This window comes from Tenrec ecaudatus, chromosome 8, assembly GCF_050624435.1.
Source record: "Tenrec ecaudatus isolate mTenEca1 chromosome 8, mTenEca1.hap1, whole genome shotgun sequence".
Lineage (NCBI taxonomy): Eukaryota > Metazoa > Chordata > Mammalia > Afrosoricida > Tenrecidae > Tenrec > Tenrec ecaudatus.
In genome coordinates, this window is record NC_134537.1 from 72,353,075 (window position 1) to 72,370,457 (window position 17,383).

Here is a 17,383-nt window from a genome sequence, read left to right on the forward strand (position 1 = left end):
GGTATCTATTATTTGTCAGTCTTTAAGGTAAGTAGTGAGGCTATTCATGTAAGCAAGCTTGCCAAGTTAACTACTCCTGAGATGCATTTCTGCTCTGATGTCAATGTTGGGCCTGATTAGAATTTCATTATACCTGCTCAGAGCAGGATAGTTAGCTGCCACCTTGGAGTGAGAAATTCATTACTGAAAGATTCAGGAGCATAACTGATCACTGTTTATCTGAAAACATTATCCCCTTAATAAGGGGGCAACCTTGTGATCAATGCTGTTGGTGTAAAGTTAAGGAAGTCAAATTTTAAACTCATAGAACTAATTAGTGTCACATTGGCAGCTAGGTCAGAACTGTTTTTAATATGCTAGGTTGTCTCTCCAATAGCAAAACCCACAACAAGATAGGACATGTTAAAAAATATACTCAGGTCATATCTGAACACTAATATGCATGTCTCTATGATTCTGATGAAAAATTCATCTGTCACTCATAGGATTTGAATCAATTGTACCATTTAAGTATTTAAGTAGTTGTTGGCTCACATATTTTGAACATTGTATATGTTCCATATATTATACTAATTGTTTTAAATATTTTCTTAGTTCTATTATTAGACTCATTTTATAAATAAAACAACTTGAAATGCACAACAAAATCAATGTTCCAATTATCAATTCAAAGGTGCTAAACTGCTCATTTTGAACTAAGAATTATCTTAATTAATGTAAACAATAAAAACTCATTAAATTCATCCATACTCGTATAGTAAGTTTTATTAGATTAATACTAGTAATCAGTAACACATTTCATAGTCTTTCTTTCATTATGTACTAACCTACGGACAACTCTTCTTTCTCACCTACCAGGATGTCTGATAAGGATTTCTAGTGCCAAACTGAAATTTGTATCCGGCATCTCATCACATACCATATACTTGCATACTGTACTCCTATAATTGTTTCCTTCCTCCTTAATAAGTTTCCGTCTTCTATTGCTGCCTTGCATTGAACATAAAACCATGTTTTTATTAGTACCTTTATAAAACAACACAACAAATTCTTTGTCTCACCCAAATATTTTATCTATTGATCTTTACTCCGTGTTCTGTTTCAAACATCACACTCTATTTTCCCATCTAGGTTCTAGAATATCTTACAATGTCCATACACAACTCACAGACAATGTTCATGACAATGTTTATTAAGAAAGTCAATATGGAGCAACCCACAGGGGCAAGTCTTTCCTGTCCTGTAGGGTTCCTGAGTTACAGGCAGCTCGATGGCTGTGAGATTGCTTCCAATGGCCTCTTTGTGACTTTTGTCTAGGGGTCTATTAGAATATACTTCTATTCTCAATGATTTGTAAGACGAGAATTGAATGCCCACATGAAAGAAAGTGTTTGTGGGGAGGGGAAAAATGGTGACCAGATAGGACACATCTTTCCGGAGCTCCTGTTGCCAGACCAGAAAAATGGGAGGTAAGGCGAAGGAAATGGGGAACGTGGAGTCTTGAAATTAGAAATAGGGTACCAGTGTTTCTCCTGAACCCTTTTTGTGTGGAATTTCCACTCACAGAACAAAGCAAGAATGCTCTAAAGTGCTGTAGCTTTGGTGAGCCCTCAGGTACCAACTGTGCCTATTTCTGGAGCAGCAATTTTCTGTAGGGGGATGCCTGAGAGGGGACAGAATCACAGACATGAGGGGAACCCACTTGCCAGAGCTCTCTGTGTGATTGGCTGCCTTGAGCTCACAGCCTGGGAAGTGATGGTGGCGGGTAGCCACAATTTAGAGGAGAAGAAAAATTAGGTTATTACCTCAGGTATATCACCGTGTGGGAGAAAATAGAAGAAAAGTTGGACGTCCAGGAAGAAAATTTAGTTCCAATTGTCGGAGAAGGAAACAACCCCCCCCCCACCCTCATAAGCTGATCTCCCCCTCTGTGGGTCAATCTGACAGGCCCCAAATTGGAGCACATCACAAGCATAATAAAAAAGAGGGTGAAATATATATTATTGGTTTAAAACTCAAACCCAAGTCTGGTTCCTCAGCTCCAAGGAGCACATAGGTGGAGGCCCTTAACATAAATCAGCATAAGAAGCAACCTAGCTAAGGAATGCCAGAACTCAGCTACAGGGCCTGGCGGCTTTTAGCAAAACAAAGAGCCACAGTAGCAAGTGTCAGCTTTAAAGAGCACTGAGCTGCAGCCCAGAGACTGGGAGACAAGTTCATTTGATTTTATTCTAGCTGGCCACGGGGATTAAAAAAAATAAAAATAAAATCCTCTGATCTAGCACCAGCAGACTAGATAGGACATTAAGTCCAGCTTCCCTCTCAGTGATTCTACGCATAGCTAGGGAGGCCCTGCCTGTCCTGGGGACATAGACAGGACTGTGGGAACAACCCAGTGCCCCCTCCCCATCCCTGCTGCAGTGCTACATACAGCACAAGGGAGGTACACCAGAGAACTCCAGCAAGTGATGTCTGGCCACGGGTGCGATCTTGCTTTTGAAGTATCTGTGGAACCCTACATCAAACGGGTACACCACCCTGCTACCTTGAGGAAGAGTTGAAACTCCTCTAGCCTCATGGACTGGTGATCAAGTCTCAGTTATCTCCTTACCTACTACTCTATTCACTAGCCCTTCTATCTCCCCCCCCCCCCAATCCCCTAACCCCACACTCAATCTCAATGAGCTCAGGTTTGTGTTGGGGTTTTATTTTTTCTCTTTCTTCTTTTTCCCTCTTTTTTTTTTCTTTTTTCCCTCTATCCTCTTCTTTCCCACTCTCTCCTATCATGTGCCACTACTAGCTTCCAAGTCACTACCCTCCACTTAGGGCAAATCAACTCAAATATCAGCAAGAACACCAGCCTGGCCTCCGTGGGAGTGCTGTACGCCAAACAAGGCAGCTGGGACAAATATCTACATCATGCTGCACTGCTTAAGGAACCTCCATGAGACCTCTAAGGCGATCTCGTCAACTAGGACAATTCTGCCGGCACTACTGGGTCCCCGCATTAAAAGGGCACACCAACCTGCCATTGCGAGCAGGGTCTAAACACCTCTGGCCCCACATTCAAACAATCAGGGATCACCTAGCTCTTTATTCCTTTTTTTTTTTTAAACAAACATGCTTTATTAGGGGGAAAACCAGCCTGGGTGAAATACAACAGTTCGCACCATCTGGGCCAGGGGAGTACTGCCCGGGGCTCTAGGAGTGACCCTTTTATTGCTGTGAGACATATGGCTGGGCTGGCCCTGGACCCATATCCAGTAAGGTGGTCAGGGATTAGCTCTTTATTCTTTATTTCCTCCTGCTCTCTCTTCCCTCTTTACCATCGCAGCCACTCATAATGAACTCAGTTGTGTTTTTCGCCTCTTCTTTCTCTTTATCCTCTTATTCTTTCTTTCCTCATTCTGTCTTTGTTCTCTTTGCTTCTTTCTCTGCTTGTATGGTTCTCTCTGTTCCCTCTCATTCCTTTCACAGGCCACTGCTGGTTCCAAGGTCCCTACACTCAGCCTAGGGCAACCATGTCCTCCGAGTGGGCAGCCTGACCCCTAAGACAGTGCTGCACACAGGAAGAGTCAGTGCTACACACAGCACAGCACTGAGTCAGCTTTTCTTTAACTATTTTTAAAATTACTCTCATTCTGTTTCCTTATCTCTTCTCTTTTTTCTTTCATTGCACTCTTCTTACACTTTTTCTCCTTTTCTCCTCTCCTTCTAGCTCTTCTCTATTTCCTACTACAGCCTCAGCAGATTTAGTTCTCCTTTTTGGCTGTCTTCTTTTCTTTCTTTCTACCGTTTTCACCTTTGTTTACTCTGTATATTTTAGTTGTGCATTGGTGAGTGAGTGTCAGTTTGTTTGGCATTATTGCACCAGTGTGTGTCTTCCTCTTTCTCCTCTCCTTTCATTCTCATTCATGTCACAAGCCACTACCAGCCCCAAGGCCACTCCCCTCTGCCTAGGGCAACTCTGAAGGCCCATCCTGGGGAGCTGTCACCCAGATTTAATGGCTTTGCAAGCAACTGGGGAATGCACACTGGTACTCTTCCACACACAACAGCAGGGGGTTCTACCCTACAAAAAGTGATGACATCCCCAGACTAAATTCTGAGGCTGTAAAAGTGACTGGGATGAATGCCTGACCACCGCTTGTGGGGCTCCATGCTATTGTGGGAACACTCACCCAAACTCCCAGGGAATCTCTCGATCTATGGTAATTCCCCTGCCAGCTACATAGCTCTATACAAAGGAGGGTATAACCACATGCCCTCCTAAGCACTACAGTTTCAGAGAAAAACAGCACAGGCTAGCCGAGGTGCTCCAAGAAAGGTGAATCCTACTTAGAGATAATCCAGGGAAGTGATGCCCTTGTGATCCCACAACAACCTGACCAGTGTCACATCAGAGGAATATCCAACACACATTCCAAGTAATGGAATTCTGGATGGCTAGGATAAAAGTGAAACCATAGGAAGATATAGTGATAGCCTGACCCCTCAGAACAACTACTGGCAGGTAGTTCATAGAAGTACTCATAAAAATCCCCCAAGAGAGAGCCCATGTTTCTTCGACTCAGGAAGATGACTCCAGGCTCCTCTAAAACAACACGTAAACATCAATGAGTTCTAACAGCTTCAAGGAAAAGGCAGGAGAAAGAGAAGACAATGCCTAAACTAGTCATGAACATAATACTGGGCATAGAAGAAGCAGATATTGACCTGGCACAAAAAGAAATTTTCAAAATGCTGCTTGAAGTCATAAAGGATATGAGGGAAGCAATGCAGAAAAAAGATGAAATGATAGAAGAGATAAAAGTAATGCACCAAAGGAAAATACAAGAGTTAAAGGATGAAATAACAAAATCCAGTGACAAATTGACAGACCTTGCCAATAGGCTTGAGATGGCAGAGAATCGCATCAGTGACCTAGACGACAACCAAGCAGACCTCAGCTAACGGGAAAAGCAGCAATCAAAGAAGCTGAAGAAAGCTTGGGAGCCATGTCTGATATTATGAAAAGAAACAATGTTAGAATGATTGGACTACTGGTACAAGACACAACACAGAAGTCATCAGTGAAAATAGAAAGGGAATTATTAGAGGAAAACTTCCCCTGCTTAATAAATGAAAATCAGGCAACAATACAAGAGGCTGAAAGAACACCAGCCACTCTGAATCCCATGAAGAAGACACCAAAAAACATAATTGTCAAATTATCCAATGATTAGGAAAAGGAGAAGATCATAAAAACATCTAGGGAAAAACAAACAGTTACAGATAAAGGTACCCCAATAAGAGTATGTTCAGATCTATCAGTGGAAACTATGAAGAAGAGGAGAGAATGGAGCTACATATTCCAAAAATGGAAGGAAAAAAATGGAAACCCAAGAATTTTTTACCCAGCCAAATTATGTATTGTGATACACGGAGTAGTAAGAGTGTTGCCAGACAGGGACAAGCTCAAAGAATTCATAAAAAGAAACCCAGCCTTACAAAAGATCTTTGCTGATCCAGTATGGGCAGAAGATCAACACTCACGGAGGGCAAATAAGAGACCATCACATAGAACAAGTCCACCCATAGGGAGACAAAGAGGAAACAGCCCCCAGGATACCATCAGCTCAATAGTGGAAAGAAGGCAAACATAAACCACACACACAAAACAAACGGATAAGATAGGTAGATAGGAAAATATCCATCACAAAAGATACAATATGACATCACAGAGCCACAGATGGATATAGTAACACTGAATATCAAAGGCCTGAACTCAGGCATTAAAAGGCAGAGGCTAAGAACCTGACTCAGGAAATATAACCCATCAATCTGCTACCTCCAGGAGACTCATCTCAAGCTTACAAATAAAAACAGTTTGAGAATTAAAGGCTGGAGAAAAATATACCAAGCAAACAGTAATGCATAAAAATCAGGAGTAGCGATCTTATCTGACCAAAATTGACCTCAAGATACAGGCCATAATAAGAGACAAGGTGGGGCACTATATAATGCTCAAGGGAACAGTAGACCAAGAGCAGTGAGCATAATAAACATATATGCACCTAACAAGAGACCTGTGAAATTCATAAATCAAACACTTGAAAAGATGAGAAAAGAGATCACAGGCTCAACAATTGTAATTCGTGACTTTAATACACCACTTTCTGATAAGGACAGATCATTGGAAAATAAACTCAGCAAGGAGGTTACAGATTTAATAGCACAGTTGGAAGACTTGACTTGATAGATATTTTCAGAGCTTTCCACCCACATGCAAAATGATTCACATACTTTTCATGCCCACATGGCACATATTCGAAAATAGACCACATGCTGGGAAGGAGTCCAACTTGAGTAAATTCAAGCACATAGAGATTATACAGACATCTCTCGCTGATCACTGTGCCATAAAGCTGGAAATTAACAGAAGGACAGTGAAGAAATCAAGGGCAAACAATTGGAAGGTGAACAATTTCCTGTTGCAAAAGGAGTGGATATTGACCAAGATCAGAGATGAAATCAGGAAGTTTCTAGAAACCAATGAGAACGAAAACACGACATACCAAAACCTGTTTGATACAGCAAGGTCATTTATCAGAGGAAGGCTAATAGCAATGAACGCACACATTAAAAATGAAGAGAGACTCATGGATGATATGCTGATGTAAAAGTTACACCAATTAGAGCAGAATCAATAGAACAATCCTACTAATATCAAGAGGATAGATACAATAAAAATCAGAGCAGAGATACAGGAGAGGGAAAACAAGAAAACTATGGAAAATATTAATGCTGCTCAAAGTTGGTTCTTTGAAAGAATTAACAGAATTGATAGGCCTCTGGCAAACCTAACCAAAGAAAGGAAGGAACAAACGACTTTTGCAAGGATGAGGGATGAAACAGGGGCCATTACAATGGACACGAATGAAATCAAAAGTATAATTACACAGCACTGTGAAGGTCTATATTCTAATGAATTCAACAATTTGGAAGACATGGACAAATATTTGGAAACACAATCCCTCCCTAGACTATCCCACATGGATGTCAACAACATCAACAGACCCATAGCAAAGGAAGTAATAGACAAGGTAATCAAGAGATTAACAACAAAAAATGCCCTGGGCCAGATGGCTTCACAGGAGAATTCTACGAATCATTCACGGACAAACTGACTCCAATCCTATACAAACTCTTCCAGAACATTGAAAAAGACAGAAAACTCCCAAGCTCTTACTATGAAGCTAGTATAACTTTGATACCTAAAGTGGGCAAAGATGTCACAAGAATTGAGAACAATAGACCCATATCCCTATGAACATCAATGCAAAAATCCTTAACAAAATATTGGCCAATAGAATACAAAAGCATTTTAAAAAATAATTTACCAGGACCAAATGGGATTCATACCAGGGATGTCGGGATGGTTCAACATATGAAAGACCATCAGTATTATTCAACGCATTAGCAGGCAAAATGATAAGAACCACATGATAATATCAATAGATGTGGAAAAAGCATTCGACAACATCCAATACACATTCCTGTTTAAGACATTTAAGAAGATAGGAATTGAAAGAAAATTCCTCAATATTATACAAGCCATATATGAAAAATTTACAGCTAATGTGGTAGTTAATGGAGAAAAGAGGAAAACCATTCCACTCAAAGGGACCAGACAAAGATGCCTATACTGGAGTTCCAGCTAACAACATAAGACAAAGGAAAGATATTAAAGATATTCAGCTGGGGAAGGAAGATGCAAAATTATCATGACTTGCAGGCGATATGATTCTAAATATTGAAGATCCCTTAAACTCCACAAGTGGAGTGTTGGAAGTAATAGAGGAATATGGCAGAGGGGCAGGATACAAAATAGACAATGAGAAGTATATTGGAATGCTCTACACATTAGACAAGACCACAGAATAGATGATTAAAAAGGTAGTACCCTTTACAATTGTCAAGCACAAATTGAAATACCTAGGGATATACCTGACTTAAAAAATGAAAGATTTGTATAAGGAAAATTATAAAACCCTACTTCAAGAAATTGAGACTGACCTCAATAAATGGAAGACTATCCCATGCTCATAGATTGGCAGATTGAATACTGTAAAGATGTCAGTTCTGCTCGATGCTATCCCGATACAAACACCACCATCCTTCTTCAAAGAATTGGAAAAATGGATTACCAAATTAATATGGAGAGGGAAGAAGGCGAGAATTAGCAGGCAACTCCTCAAGAAGAAGGACAAAGTGGGAGGGCTTGCTCTACCTGATTTTAGCATGTACTATATAGCCAGAGTATTCAAAACAGTGTGGTACTGTCATAATGACAGATATTCAGACCAATGGAAAAGAGCTAAAGACTCAGAAATAAAAACATCAGCATACAGGCAACTGATCTTTTGATAAGGGGCCAAAAATATTATATTGGAAGCAGATGCCATCTTCAATAAATGGTGCTGGAAAAAATGGATATCTACATGCATAAAAATGAAACAAGAACCTTACCTCACTCCATGAACAAGAATCAACTCACGGTGGATCACAGACCTTGAGATAAAATCCCAAACAATTAGGGCCATTAATGAGGGAATTGGGACAAACCTGAGAACCTTGGCACAGGGAATACATAGGCTATCAGAAATAGGGAAAGATACAAATACAGAGGAGTCACAAATAGGCATCTGTGCTCCAATGTTTATTGCGGCACAGTTCACAATTGCAAGGAGTTGGAAACAACCCAAATTTCCATCAACAGATGAATGGATTAAAACACTGTGGTATATACATACAATGGAGTACTATGCATTGCTAAAAAGCAGTGATGGATGCATGAAGTACATTGATGCATGGGTAGAACTGGAGGAAATTATGCTAAATGAAGTAAGCCAAGCACAGGAGGACAAGTATAACATGAGTCTGCTGTGGTAAATATATATATATATATATATATATATATATATATATATATATATATATATATAGTGCAAAAGGAGCACAGGGAAAAAGCTGTATACAAACACTCCAGGGATGGGGGCCAGACCAAATCCAGGGGTACATATGGTAGCCAACTAAAACGGGAATGGAGGGAGAAAAGGGGAAAGAAAAAAAAAGATGTGTGAAGGGGGAAGAGGGCACTGAACCACCCAAGGGGAGGGTACTGTTTGTGTGTTCACAGGGAAAGAGGGACCAGATATAAAGCCAGTGCCAGACGAATGCAGTGTGCCGGCAAGGAGTGGGGAGCCAGTGGAGGGGCCTGGGGGCTCGGCCCCCATACCAGCTACATGAACTACTGCCCCTCAACCCAGAAGAATTTACCTGAGAGGACAGCACTGAAGCTGCAGCCAGAGGAGAGGGGCATGTTTGATCAGAGCATATAGGAACAAATGAAGCGGGAGGAAGAGATAGTGGAGCACAACCTGGCCCAGCAGGCCTGGAAGATGACATCCCCCCTCTGAGAGCCAATAACAGAGTGGACAATATGGCTGATCCCATTATGAGACATGCAATCCTTTGATGACCCAGGGCCCTAGGGGGAACAACAGTAGAGACCCAGGGTCGGGACTGGCCCTGACTGACCCTGTGACACTGAAGCAAATCACTGAAAGCGTGTGGCAGAGCAGTCATGGGAGCTGAGTAGGGAACCCCTAAGACAGACTCTGGCACCAAAGCATGGTACCCCATTGGACCTGATTGAAGGACACACCTAGAGATAAAAAATCAGACCACGGTCTATTTACAGTTTTTTTTCTTTAAATTTTTTTAAATTAATTTATTGTTCTATGGGTAATTGGTTTCCTTTTTTGTTGTAATCGCTGTGTTCTCACTTATCGCCTATCTTTCTATGGCTTGAATTTTGGTGCACATTATTATGTCTACAGATCTATCTAGATAAGATACACTGGATGAATAGTCTGGAGGAGAAAACAATGGGACCAATGGTTCCTGAGGGACACGGGGGGGGGGGAGGTTGGGGTACAGAAGTGGTGGTGACAAACCCAGGGAGAGGGAAGCAATAGGTGATCCAAAATCAGTAGCAAGGAGGGTGTGAGAGGCCTGGTAGGGCAAGGTAAGCAAGAGAAATTACTAAAACCCAAATGAAGGCTGAGCATGATAGTGAGACAAGAGGAAAGTAAAAAGAAATAGAGGAAAGAACTAGGTGACAAAGGGTATTTATAGAGGTCTAAAGACTGGAATGTGTATATGTGCATATATTTATATAGGACTTTGGGGAAACAGATCTATGTGCATATATTTATAGGCTTAGTATTAAGGCAGCAGATGGACATTGGGCCTCCACTCAAGCAATTACTCAATGCAAGAACACGTTATTATGTTAAATTGGCATCGCAGGATGCACACCTTTCTGACATGATTGCTAAAGAAAAATGTGTGCATAAGAAAATGTGGTGAAGAAAGCTAGCGGTGACTGGCTATCAAAAGATATAGCATCTGGGGTCTTAAAGGATTGAAGATAAACAAGCAGCCATCTAGCTGAGAAGCATCAAATCCCACATGGAAGAAGCACACCAGCCTCTCTGAACATGAGGTATAGAAGAACCAGTCATCAGACATCAAAGAACTAAAAATAATATCAGTGGGTGCCCACCTTCCTGATATGATCAATGAAGACAAACGTGTGCATAAACAAATGCAGTGAAGGAAGCTGATGTTGCCCATCTATCAAAAGATATAGTGTCTGGGGTCTTAAAGGTTTGAAGATAAACAAGTGGCCTTCTAGTTCAGAAGCAACAAAGCCCACATGGAAGAAATATACCAGCCTGTGTGACCATGAGCTGTTGAAGGGGTCAGGTATCAAGCATCTAGGAACAAAAAATCATATAATTATAAATGTGGGTGGGTGCAGAGTGGAGACTCAAAGCCCATTGGTAGCCAACCTGACACCCCCTTACTGAAGGGTTGTAGGGAGGAGATAAGCCAGTCAAGATGCAGGGTAGCAATGATGAAACATATAACTTTCCACTAGTTCTTAAATGCTTCTTCGCCCTACTAACATGATCCCAATTCTACCTTACAAATCTGACTAGACCAGATGATGTACATAGGTACAGATAGCAACTGGAAACACAGGGAATCCAGGACAGATGACTCCTTCAAGACCAGTGGTGAGCGTGGCAATGCCTGGAGGGTGGAGAGAATGTTGGGGAGAAAAAGGGAACTGATTAAAAGAATCTATGTATAACCTCCTCCCTGGGGGATGGACAGCAGAGAAGGTGGGGGGGAGACTTCAGACAGTGTAACATATGACAAAATAATAATGATTTATGAGTGATGAAGGGTTCATGAGGTAGAGGGGAATGGGGAGGGAGGGGTAAAATGAGCGGCAGATATTAAGGGCTCAAGTAGAAGGCAAATGTTTTCAGAATGATGATAGCAACAAATGTACACATGTTCTTTACACAATGGATGTATGTATGGATTGTGATAAGAATTGTATGAGCCCCCAATAAAATGATTAAAACAAAAAAAAAAAGAAAGAGAGAAAAAAAGAAAGTCAATATGTTCTAAGGCAGGTGAGAAATGCTCAGCATATAAATATTCTGTCATGATATGTCACAAAATTCCTTCAGGGCTCCTCATTAATGTCCACAGAGTGTCCCACTCCTTTGTAAGCCTCAACCCAAAGATCAAGCTCCCTGAATCAGCAAGCCCACCTCCTGGAAGTCAGCGCTTCAAGACACGCCCCTCTAGTGATCCTCAGCTGAAAAAGTGTCAGCTTCATGTCTTTGGGTCAGGAAGATTTGCCCCTCAATTCCCTGCACAAAGGCACCTTATTCAAGCGGCCTCCTGCCCCAAAGCACTCAGCTTTCCTTGCTTTGTGAGGTAGGGCCCACCACCACCCTCTCTCTCTCTCTCTCTCTCTCTCTCTCTCTCTCTCTCTCTCTCTCTCTCGTCTCTTCCTCTGGATTCTGCTGCTGCTCCTCTGATTATCATGACTTCCGGATCAATGACCTTACTGCCCAGGGATCTTGGGTTCAAAGGACACGCTTCACTCCTGGATCTTGCTGGCAGTAATCTCCCTTCTGCATCTCAGAGGACTCCTTTTATACCAAGTAGTATGGCAATTTCAATGTATCCTTTTAATAATTACTTACTCACAGGTGGATTTTATCAGTGTCGTCCCCCATCTTCTTACCCTGCCCTGGGCAGCAGGGCACAATTGAGAATTACTGAGACTTTACCTGGAAGAGATACATTAAATAATTGATTGCTTGTGTGCCACTTTTACAAGGAAGAGTGGAGGATTTTCATGAGATCTTTCACTGGTGGTGTTGCCAAGTGTATAACTGGCTAATTAGGCAGAAAGTAACAACCAAGAAGTTATCCTATTACTGTGATAGTGAAACCAAGATCTGTGGCAAAGTGCATCATGTTGGGCTGCTAATCAGAAGATCAGAAGTTCATTCCCACAGCTATTCTGATTGATAAAGTTCATTCCCAGCAGCTATTCGGAGGGATAAAGAGAAGGTGTTCTGCTCCCACAGAGACTTTCAGCCTCTGAAACACAACGGAGCCGGTTTACTTGACTGTCCCCACCTTGCACGGTTGATTCCCTGTGAGCCAGACTCCACCTGGTCACAGTGAACTGAGTTTGAGTTGTAAGAGTGACAAGCAAGTAAGAGGCACATGAAATAGATGCTGGAGTCCATGTGTTTTATTTTCCCCCAATGAAGGATACCAACCCACCAACTAAGGGTGAGATGACATGTTTTTCAAATGAGAAGCAGTATCGCTTCAATGCCATTCAATGGACCAGAAAGATTAAGAATGTGATAGAACTGTATCAGGTCAGAATTGAGAAAAGTTTCTCAGCCAATGGCATCGAATACATACGTCTTGGCAGAAGTGCACGAAAAATGCCTTAACTAAGGTTCTTGAAAAGGAGGCTTTTGAAAGGAGTTCTTGGATTCAGCAAGCATACAGATGAGCATGGATTTCACAGTTTGAGTGTTTGACAGCAACTCCCTCCAGAAAGTGCAGTATTTGGGTGTTCAACAAGTCTGATGTATGTGTGCGGGGGTGGGGGCAAAGGGGTGTGGTTACTTTCCCCATGAGACCAGTCAGGACCAAAAAAAACCCAAAAACCTTTATCATCCCTTATGTTTAAGCCTGAAATAGAACAAACACATGGATTTTGAGACTGTAGACAGACTCTACTCAATAGTTCCATAGGTTCTTCCTCTCTATATCCATTTTATAAATGGCTCTTACTCAAGAAACTACTTAGCTGCATGAATTGACATTCATTTTTTCTCTATGCATTGGTTAGTTCACTAACATATATTTGCCATGCTTTATTCATTTGCTTAACCGAGAAATCTTGGCCTTTCCTAATGCACACTCTAGACCCTCTTCTCTTCTCTTTTCTAATTACATTTGCTTTTCAGTTATAGTCACATGGAAAGAGTCCAAAAAAACACAAGAACAATAGAAAACTTGGTTACCAATTTGAGGAACCCAAAACAAAGAGAAAACAGTAAAAAAAAAGTGATGGTGATTTATTGTTTCAACATGAACTCCAGTTTTGAGCATCTAGGCATAAAATGCAATGTGAGCTACATCTCAGGGGAAACTTAAAGAAATAGCGGATATAAATGAAAGCCAATAAATGAGAAAATATAAAAATTGGGTTGTTTTCAGAACTTATTATAGCAAAGGATTCAACTGTATACACTTAATATGATTCCAAGTTTTTCAAGAGGAGTGAAAATGATGTTAAATAGTGAAGTAGTTAATATATTGTGCCAACCTGACCAATAAACGCATGTGGAGTTAATTGAAAGGTGGAGGGATAAATGGCTCGGTGAATCTCGCCTTTCTAGTTCTGAGGTCTCTTACTTTGTGATGATTGGACCAGGGTGCAGCTGCCTTAGCCAGTTTCCTGCTTCAGCTGGTAAGACTCACTTCCTCCAAGACATCCCCCAAGGAGAAGCTTCATGGACCCACCCCAATGCAGCCCTGGGTGCGTGTGGAGACCCCTGCCAGCACTGAGATGCTTACACATTCACTGACTCTGCTTTCCTCCTTCAGTTGGCATCATTGAATCTGTTTTGTGAGATGGAGGAGGACTTTGTGGATTGGTGTTGTAAATATGGGTTAATTTGGGGCTTGTGAGCTTGGGCAGCACTGGGTTGGGATGTTTTCTTGGTGTGCACTTACCCTTTATATAAAACTCTCTCTCTTATACATGAGTTTCTGTGAAGTTGTTTTTGTACAGTACCCAGACTAACACAGTACTGTACCTTGGGAGTGGGGTACTGGAGAAGCAAATCATAAGATGGAGAGTCGATGTTTGTTTGACCTCTCCCTCATGGTAGTTTTTCTTGTCTAGCCAGAGGTCAGATAAACCACACTATTTACTCTGTTGTTTTCTGAGGGAAATTATTGGAAATTTTGTAAGCTCACTTGCTTATAGTGATTAAAATTTGATCTTTAGGTGGATTTAGGCCACGTCTGCAAAGAAAGATATGCCCACCCAGTGCTTTGGAGTACTTAGGAACCAGTAGTCTTTGTGAAAACCTGGAAAAAAATCTGGAAACATGAAGAAAACTCCTCTCTGGGACTGAATGTTAAAGGGAGCTTGTGGGGCCGGCATCTAGGTCCCGCAGGGCGGCCGCGGCCCTGGCGTCTTGGGGATGTTTGGCGTTGGGTGGGCAGCATCCTACCGCCCACATGAGCCACTGGCACAATGCTCGCCGCGACTGGGCCCAGGGACGTGTCTTCTCCGGACATTCCGCACCCAAAAAGAAGAGCAAAAACCACATCCCCGAAAGATGGAAAGACTACCTCCCAGTTGGACTGCAGATGCCTGGGACTCGTTTCATTGCTTTTAACGTCCCTTTGAACAAGAGCTTTGAAGGGAATCTTGCTTCAGAAGAATGTTTTTCCCCTTTGGATCTTTTTAACAAAATCCAAGAACAAAATGAAGAACTTGGACTGATTATTGACGTAACATACACGCAGCGGTATTATAACCCAGAGGACTTGCCAGAAATAATTCCCTATTTAAAAATTTTTACAATTGGCCATCAGGTGCCTGATGATAACACTATTTCAGAATTCAAGTGTGCTGTTAATGGCTTTTTGAGGGACAATAAAGATAATGACAAACTTATTGGGGTTCACTGTACCCACGGCTTAAACAGGGCTGGCTATCTCATCTGTAGATATTTGATTGATGTAGAAGGCATGAGGCCAGATGATGCAATTGAATTATTTAACAGGTGCTGGGGACATTGCATAGAAAGGAAAAACTACATTGAAGACCTTCAGAATGGACCTGCCAGGAGGAACCGCAGTCCCAGTGGGTCCAGGTCCAGTGGCTTTGAAGCGTCACCACACCTCATGGAACCAGAGTCTACCACGACTCCGTTTGGTTACCAAGGATCTGGGTATAACTTCCATCGGAACCAAGTGTACCCATCCTGGCATTTCCATGCTCAGCCCCAGGATTTCCAACACCCATTCAGGAAATGTTCACACAATCAGCATGTTTACCAGAGAGGCCTTGGTCCCCCACCCACTCCGGGTCCCCCTGAGCAGCACTATCCGCAAAGCAGATATTCTTGGAATGTCAAGCCGAACACCAGTCAAGCCGCCCAGAACAGAAGATTCCCTCCCAGCAGACCTAACCCCAGATCATACTATTGACCCCGTGGGGGTGGTCCCGGTGAGGGGATGAAGCTCCACAGGAAGCCTCTCTGGACCTTGGAGCTGGACTGAAGGCAACCAGAGTGACTTCACGAGGCCAGTTCTAATGAGGCTTATTGTCTATTTTGTTATTCCTGGATGTATTAAACTTAAGGAAAAATTATATTGATACCTCTTTTGCTGAAGATTTACACAATGGTGACAGGAAAAAATATGCTGTCATTTCACTCTTGTAACTTTTGTAAGGAAATATTTTGGAATTGAAAAAGTAATAAAGAATCTCTTTGCAAAAAAAAAAGGGGGGGAGCTTGTGAGCAGGCTCAAACGCTTGCTAGATGACCACCTGGATCTACTTGTTGAGTGTAAGTGGGAGAAATGCAACAATAAAGAGACGGGTTGAGTTTGGCTATTGACACCTATGGAGTTGATTTGCAGGGAAAAAAGGAGAAGATAAAAGCAGGTTAATTGGTCTAAAGTTCATGACCTAGCACAAGTTGGCTAGGCTCGTTGAGTATTGGTGAGAGCCCATGGTCTAAAAGCAAGACAACCAATGTGCACCCTGTGGAGGCTGAGTGAGGCAGCCCACACTGAGCTGACCAGAACCCCATCAGATGGAGATTTTTGAGCCTGTTAACTGGTACTTGTTGTTGCTGACTTCATGCATGCCCTGTCTTGATTTGACTTTGCTTATGGATGTGGACTTCACAAGGTTCCAATTGGAATGCATAGTCTTCATGCCAAAACATGATTATCTCCTTAGAGCACTGGGGGGATAATGGCATGAAGTATGGCTTACAAACTTTTATAGGAGGGGGAACATGGTCACGAGATTATAGGATTAAGGTGTAGGTGTTACTTAATTGCAATTTTGAGGCTAAAGAATTATGTGCACGTGCCATATTGGCAAGGGGTGGATTGAGGTAATTAGTATATTGTGCCAACCTGGCCAATAAAAAAAATGCGGTGTTAATTGAAAGGCGGAAGGATAAATGACTTGGTGAGCCCTGCATTTCTAGTTCTCGGGTCTCTTGCTTTGTAATGATTGGACCAGGATGCAGCTGCCTTAGCCAGTTCCCTGCTTCAGCTGGTAAGGCAAGACAACCCCCAAGGAGAAGCTGCATGGACCTACCCTGAAGCAGCCCTGGGTACTGGAGCATCCGTATGGAGACCCCTGCTAGTGCTGAGATGCTTACATGTTCATTGATTCAACTTTCCTCCTGCAGTCAGCGTCATTGCGTGTGTTTTCTGAGATGGAGGAGCACTTTGTGGATTGGTGTCAGACATATGGGTTAATGTTGGACTTATGAGTTTGGGCAGCACTTGGTTGGGATATTTTCTTGATGTGCACTTAAACTTTATATAAAAGTCTCTCTCTTATGCATGAGTTTCTGTGGAATTGTTTCTCTAAAGTACCCAGGCTAACCCAAATAGACAGGAAAATAGTGATATATAGACAGAGATGTAGAGAGATCCAGAGGTCGATAGAAGGAAAGGCTCCCGGTATGATCTAACTGGTGGATGTTGTGTGAAGAAGCTGGAAGTACTCTAACTGGAAATGCAAAATTTTACTCAATTTATTTGAACAAGCATAGTTTGCATTCTTTGTCTGGTCCTGAGTTGTATGTAGGTAAAAATAAAGAAACTAAAAATGACTGAAACATTCCTGACCTTTGTGTGCATATTCCTGTTGAGATTCTTGTTTGACATC

The 17,383-nt window shown here is 42.0% G+C and overlaps 1 pseudogene; it reads left to right on the forward strand.

Moving 5' to 3' along the window:
* The first annotated feature begins 14,697 nt into the window (after positions 1 to 14,697).
* LOC142454354 (RNA/RNP complex-1-interacting phosphatase pseudogene) lies at positions 14,698 to 15,807 on the forward strand (annotated as a pseudogene).
* Positions 15,808 to 17,383: the final 1,576 nt, after the last annotated feature.